This window comes from Phyllostomus discolor, chromosome 2 (assembly GCF_004126475.2).
Source record: "Phyllostomus discolor isolate MPI-MPIP mPhyDis1 chromosome 2, mPhyDis1.pri.v3, whole genome shotgun sequence".
Classification (NCBI taxonomy): domain Eukaryota; kingdom Metazoa; phylum Chordata; class Mammalia; order Chiroptera; family Phyllostomidae; genus Phyllostomus; species Phyllostomus discolor.
The window spans coordinates 163,211,583-163,219,279 of NC_040904.2; positions in this window are offsets into that span (position 1 = coordinate 163,211,583).

Below are 7,697 nucleotides of genomic sequence, written 5' to 3' on the forward strand. Positions count from 1 at the left end.
ACAGGGCAGTAATCTCAATCCCTAAATGTCTACACTAACGGATTATTTCTTCCCAAAGTCTTTTCATGTATTTACCTAGGAAGGCTTGGCTGCTCCTAGTTTTGAGAGTTAACGGACCTCTCCCCCGCCCTCGCCCCCACTCTCCGGCGTTTGGTTTTTCCAGCCTGTGTTCCAGCTCATCTCAAGAAACTCGGCAGGGAGGGCACTTCACATATAAAACGCCAATGACTGTAAAAGGACAGGAAAATGCTCGTTGCACACGCGTGAATAAGGCAGTGAGTGCAGCTGCACAACGGCACCTCTGGGGGAAAAGGGAGACTTCCTCTATCCGCGAGATCAAGGCCCAAAAGATAGGCAACGGAAGGGGTCCAGTTGCCCGAAACTGCTTTTGGTGACAAGTCTTGCGAAGCTCTTTGCCCCACCACGAGTGAAACACCCAAGAAAGAGGGTTTTGTTTGGTTTTGATATTGTAAATATTCAAATTCCTCTTGTGATGACCTCATCCCTGCCAGATGTGTCTTCTGCTCCTACCAAAATGAGGCACTTTTAAGAAATTAAGTTCAATTTGGGAATTCATCTAATCTAAAACATGATTTTGTTTAGGGTTGGAGGGCCTGGCAATTCCCCTGCCTTAACTGGATTTTACTGGCTTCTGTGTCCAGTGGCAAATATTACTGGATTCTTTCAGGTTGTTTGTTTGTTTGTTTGTTTGTTTGTTTTTTAGGGTTATGTCCACTTCCAGGCTTCCCAAGACATAGGGTTTTCAGGCACATCTTCACTACACAAAAGCCCAGAAGCTGGAGGAAGGCAGGGCGGCAAGGGAGGAACCAGAGTCTTACCTGTGGAAGGTCTCAGAGGCCAAGCACAGGAGACTTGTTCATCTTCATGGCCACCTGATTCTTGTCACCTTTGTTCCTCTTGGAGTCCTCTCCTTCCCCTCCCCCACTCCCACCTCCCATTCATCAACACACACCATCTGGAGAAGTTCCTTTGGAGAATGACTTTTTTTTTTTAAGATAAAAGTACTTTCACAGGTATACTCTCTATAGTGGTTGAACCATTGGAACTGCATGAGGATCTTTCAGATTGTGTGTATAGTAACTCCCCCTAAATCCGGTAGCTCTTTTCTTGGGCTCACAAGTGGACTACATTCCCCAGCTTCCTTTGCAGTTTGGTGTGGCCATGTGACTGCCTTCCAGCCAATGGAATGTACAGGCCATTTCCTGGCCAAAGACTTTAACAAGTGGTGTGTCCCCACCCCCTCTCTTCCATGCTTTCTGTATCCCTCCTCCTGTTTGAATGCCAACCTTGAGGCTCTAAGGAACAGTGGAGAAACATATGGGAAGAGGCTGGACCTCAGAATTACTGTGGAGGGAAACTGTTCACTGATAACAATCTTGCTTAGGACTTTACCTGAGGGGGGAGTAAAATTCTATTTTATCAGAGCCATTGAACATTTTGGAGTTTATTATTGCTATCCAATTCATCCTTACTGACAACCTCTTTTTAAAAGACAACTGGTTGGTGAGGCTCAGTGGATTGAGTGCCGGCCAGCAAACCAAAGGGTCACTGGATTGATTCCCAGTCAGGGCACTTGCCTGGGTTGTGGGTCAGGTCCCCTCCACCCATAGGGGGCACTCAAGAGGCAACCACACATGGATGTTTCTCTCCCTCCCTTCCACCTCTAAAAACAAACAAATAAAATCTCAAACCAAAAAAAGGACAAAATGTAACTTAAGTTTTGTTTTCCATTACCCTTTATAAATGTCAGTGGGTGTTAGGTAATCCTTCTTGGCCCTTGGATTAAAACTGTAGGAGGCTCCAAGACCCTTCTCACTTAGTAACAGACAGTCCTATTACAGCTTCAAGTCATATACACAGTTTCAAATCTGGAGTTATCATGTCCAGTCCAATGTATCTTCAAGACTGAGTTTGATTTAATGTGAAATCTTCTCTCTTCCCTAACTCTGGATTGCTTTATCTTAGATGCCTAGAGAGGGAAAGAGGGGAGTAATTTTGGATTCTCCACTTTTTAACTTTGTGTTTCTCTCTCTTCCTCCCCCTATCCTCAGACTGTTTCAGACCCACTAGTGATTCAAGAAATGGAGAGAGTGGGGGATTGGCTTGAACAAAGCATTAGTAATCTTGAGTTGTGGAGATATACCAACGAGATCAGGGATACTGTAGTGGAGACTACATATCACCAAACGAAATGGAACTTTGAAAATTAGTTCCTAATTTGACATGTAGACAAGATCTAAGCACAAAATCTATTGTGTCTGTATATGTCCCTAGACTGTGTAGAAACAGGTTTAATTGGTCCCTTGAAAAACTGGCTAGTATGAAAGCATTTTCTCCAAAGGTGACGAGGATACTTTGCCTTGAATTGGTTCATCCCAATCCCCTTCCACCCAGTACACATGCATCCTCTTCCCTGGATGTACAGACTACAGTCACTCTCAGGAAAGGAGTTCCTATTTTTTGGGCCCCTTCTAACAGTAGGAGCTGGGTCATTTCATTCCAGCAGTTCCCATTCTGCTTCTTCTGTTATGGAAATCACAGCAGCTGTCTAATAATCAGGATGCCTTGCCAGACTCTCTAGCACTTTTGAGACACTGGCATTTCTCTTTATAATCTGTACCAAGACACTAGGCCAGCTTTAAGATCACTAGGTGGGGAGAAAACCTGTCCAGCCATAACATGCCAAATGGAGAAACGAAGTGTTAATGATGCAGTTAACTTTGTCCATGAGCACTGCTCAACTGCAAGATGTTAGAGCTGTCTGCACGCTAACAAAGAAAACTTCAGACTCTCATTGGGTTATTTTCAAATATGTAGATATATTGCAGCAAGTGGATGGATTAACCAGATGACATTTTCCTCCTGCTATGACCACTTGCTTGGCATTATATAGACCCTTACTCAGTGTGCACACTGTTGAGTGGCACCAGCATTTTCTGAGCCTGATCTGGGGGAAGAGCTATAGAGTGGTATGTGGGTAGACAAGAAGCATTTAAATCTGTGCATGAGATTAATCTAAACTTGGAAACCTGCTTATCATTGTTAGTCAGATTTTGGATGTCGATGGTTAACAGCTAAATCATTTTGGAAATTATTCTGATTTTTGGAAAGAACGTAGATTGGGTTAAAGATTGAATAATCTGTCATGGGTGACTACTTGGCTCACTTTCTCTGGATTATGTCCAATTACATTTTCAAGTCAACACTATGTTATATTCACCATCACCCACTTTGGGGGAACAGTTGAAGTGAAAGGACCTGGCATTCAAAAGGAAAGGTTGTGGGTCCATCTAATAAGCATATTATTCTGGCAGTGAGGCCTGTTGGGTAATGGAATGGGAGTTAAAGAGTGTGACGTCCATTCCTGTTGTGCAGCATTTTGAATACAAATTCTCTTCTAATTTACCTGAGCAGAAATGGGTGCATACCAGACTGGAGACAGGAGCATGTCCAAGATGACCTCTCAAGCACTCTTTTATTTTTGCCTTTGACCTCTATAATTTCCTGACAACATCTGTACCTGTAAAATGTGTCAGATTCAGTAGCAGGGTCAGGGGCTGCTGTCACTTGTCAGACTTCAACAACATGACCTTGGCAAAGACTTTGGAATAAAAACATCAGGAAAATAAACACTCAGTGCTCCATAGCCAGAGGACTGGCTGGGAGCTGTCAGGTTGAAATACTAGTCTGGGAAGGGAAAGAACAAGAGCAAGGCCTCTGACACTTCTCTGCCTCCTGGAAAATACCCCTTCAGTAATAGAGCTAGTGCCAAACACATCAAATTAATTAAGAAAAGAGATAGGGGAGGTGTTATTAGGCTGAGCTTCTATTCCAGCCAGTCTGTCGATCAAGGCTCTATCAGGAACAAGGCACAGCCTGGGCTGGGGAGGAGATACCGCAAGACAAGAGAAAAATGCCAATCCCTTCATGAGAGGAGCCTCACCCTATCTGTATAGGGAACTAGAGCATAGACTCAAGACCCAGAAAGAAAGATGAGAAGACAGAGACTAGAGCAATGAAGACATCAGTGCGGGGCAGAAGCTGCAGAGAGGTTGGAAGGATCAGACAAGGGAGCAATCCCCAAGGATGGGAGATTTTTCAGAACTGGAAAGGAGAGCTGAGATGGGGTTGAGGGCAGAAGTGGGAAAACACTTGTATCCCAGGTCAGACAATGGCTTGTGCATTTTAGAGACTGAAGAGGACAGGAGTGTTGGAGAGGGTTGTAGGAGTCTGTCCAAGCAGAAATTCTGCATCAGGGAATCATGGGAGAAGAGGCACAGAAGCTGATGGATTATAAAGCTGGCAGAATGAGATGAACCTAGCATGAAGTTCTGGGTAAAGGTGTTTGTGACAAAAATGATGACTAGGGAAGATATTTTTGCTTAGGCTAACTTTTGTAAAAGTAAAATTTAAGCAAATGAGGCTGATGCAGTCATCTCTGGTCAAATAACCGGGGCAAACACAGGAAAAGCAGGCTGCTTCACTGGCTTCAGTCAGAAGCAGCAGTAACATCTGCCAGCCGTAGCAGCAGTATCAGGGAATAGCCAGGGACTGTGTGGGAGCATGTGCTGGCTATATGTCTACAACTGTGTATGTGCACACAAATGCATTTAAGACTATGTGCATGACTTCATATGTTCTGGTGGTGTTTCTTGTTGAACACCTTAGAAAAGTATGAGAAAGATGCACCAACAATAGACATTAGACATTAAATTAGAAGGTAGACTGATGATAGGGTTTGAGTAATATACATCCCATGGAGGAAAGCATCATAATAACAATCCCTCTATACCTTCCAAACATACATACACATGCAGACACTGAATAGCATTTCTGTGTATATTAGAAATGCACATATACAAAGATACATCATTTAAAACGTGAATAAAACACAAGTGCTATAGAGTAACTGCAATCCATTTCACAGGTATCCTATAGAAAAGACTAACAGAATAGAGACTTAAAATGGTGTTTAAATCATGTTATCTATTCTTTTGTCTATAAGAAAGAACATCAGCTAACCAACTATTTCAAGTAACATAAGGCCTTTTTCTCTGAAAGAACTCCAAGAAATTCATCAATCTCTAACCCCCACTGACATGTGTACTGCAGGGAAAGTACACTAAATCCTGCAGGAGTCAAACATATAAATTATTAATTCACATCTATCACCTAATAGCAGAGCATCCTTTGGTAAGTCATTTTCTTTCTGACTCTGTTTCTTTGTACATTAAATGTGAAAGTTGCTTATAAAATTTATGGTTGCTTTTAGCTACAGTCTGAGGATAAACACACACACACACACACACACACACACACAGTATTACACATACACACACATACTGTTTTCCAAGTGCCCAGAAGTTTTTGGTCGGAAAGAAAATTAGATGACCATAGGTATTGACAAATTGGCCAAACAACTTTTTAGTTCTGTTTTCTAATGGGAAAATTCCAAGTATGTTTTTGATACTGTGAGGCCTAAGGGGTTAAGAACTGAAATTTTCATCTTTCTAGGACTGAGTTGGTGCCATATAGACAATGAACCTGACCACGAGTAGATCTATAGTTACCTGTTCTACACAAATCCTGGGTCCTTTGATTATGACTGTAGTTCCCCATTGTCGAAACAATGGGATGATTTAGTCAAGTCAGTGAAAAAAAATCAGTTACATTGGTCATTTGGCATTGAGTAGTCAAAAACAACTTTTTAAAAACATTTAAAGCAGATCCAGTCTTTGAGTTACGAGTGTGTGCCTGTCTCCACCAGGATTAGTGCTCGGGCCTTCTCTCTGGAGCTCTCTCTGCACTCGCCCCCAATGCCCAGCACAGGGGATTTTCCCAGGGCTCCCAGAGTAGCCCTGGGAAATGAATTCAGAATACCTTAATGCTCCATATGTATGTGCATCTTGAAGAAGAGACAGACTGTTAGGTAATAGTGCACTTTCTTTCAAAGGCTCCTTAGTATAGCACTGGCACTTGCTATAATATTATATTGCAAAAAGACAAAAAGCCTGCAGCTGGCAAACTTCATCCTGAACGTCAACAGGGGGCTGATCCCATAACACAATAGCCTGAGATAACATGTATCTCAAAGCCAAGTCTGGCTGTGATTACTTAGCATTTATATAGCACCTTATCTGGGTCCTGTTTGTCAGCATCCTTAATGGGAGATAACTCACCAGGAGTTACAGCTGAGAAGAAAAATTCATGACCAAAAATAAAGAAAGGAAAGCTTAAAGGATCTGAGTGATTTCACAGGGGCTTGTGGTTATTCAGTAATAATGCAGAGAGAGCAAAGATGCTATTTAAAGGGGAAGAGGAAAGCTTTTTTGCCTCTCCCCTGTGAACAGGAGAGACTGAAGGTACAGAAGAGAGAATTAGCTCAGAAAAAGAAGAAAAAATCCATTAGTAAGACTGGCTAAGCCTAAAAGTTTGACTAAAAGAATTTGTAGTTTGTTTTCTATAGCACTTTAGATCCCAGGGAAATTATCATGTATCAAAGATTGTGAGTAAGGGTTGGAGGGTGATTCTGTCTGGAAGCAAGGAAATGGAACAGGTCCCCTGTTAAAGGATTCCAAGCTCAGAAGTCTACTTTTAAAAAATAAAACTTTCAAAAATTCATCAGAATTTCATTGTGGTATTTTCACAAAGTATAAATTAATTCAAATCCTCAGTTATACTAAATAAGCATGTCATTATCCAGTTAGCTGGAAATATGCAAATAATCAATGAAGACTCAGGAGACTGAAAAACAGAAAGGCTGCCCACCTGTGGTTCTATTTTAAAGACATGGGTTTCACTCTGACCAATGCAGCTCAGTTAGTTGGGCACCATCCAGCAAAGTGAAAGGTCGCTGGTTCAATTCCCAGTCAGGGCACATGTCTGGGTTTGTTTCTGGTCAAGATGTATACGAGTGGCAACAATCAATATTTCTCTCCCCCCCTCCCTTCCCTCCTCTCTAAAACTAATAAATACATAAAATCTTGTTAAAAAAGGAGTACAAACTTTAGATTATTTATTTTTGAATTTGATATATTTAACTAGAGTAGATAATTTGTAGTCTATTCCATTTCTCCAAGCAACACCCACCTTCAGTCAACTCCCACTTGTTTTTTGTTTTTTGTTTTTTAGGTTTTAATAGTCATATAGTATAGGAATCAAAATTTGGCCCAAATAAAAAGAAAAACATTTGTTTACTAGTAAAAACAGAAAAGAAAAAAAAGACAAATCAGAGAAAGACAAATATGATTTCACTTACATGTGGAATCTAAAAAACAAAATAAACAAACAAAACAGAAGCACACTCGTAGATGACAGCAAACAAACTGATGCTTCCTAGATGGGAGGGGGTTTGGGAGAATGGGTGAAAAGGGTGAATGGATTAAGAAGTACAAATTGCCCCCTGGCTGGTGTGGCTCAGTGGATTGAGTGCCAGCCTGAGAACCAAGGGGTTGCCAGTTTGTATTCCCAGTGAAGGCATATGCCTGGGTCCCAAGTAGGGGGTGCATGAGGGACAACCACACATGGATATTTCTCTTCCTCTCTATTTCCCTCCTTTCTTCTCTCTCTAAAAATAAATAAATAAAATCTGAAAAAATAGAAGTACAAACTGAAAGTTAGAAAAATAGTCACAAGGATGTAAAGGATGGCATAGGGAATATAGTCAATAATATTGG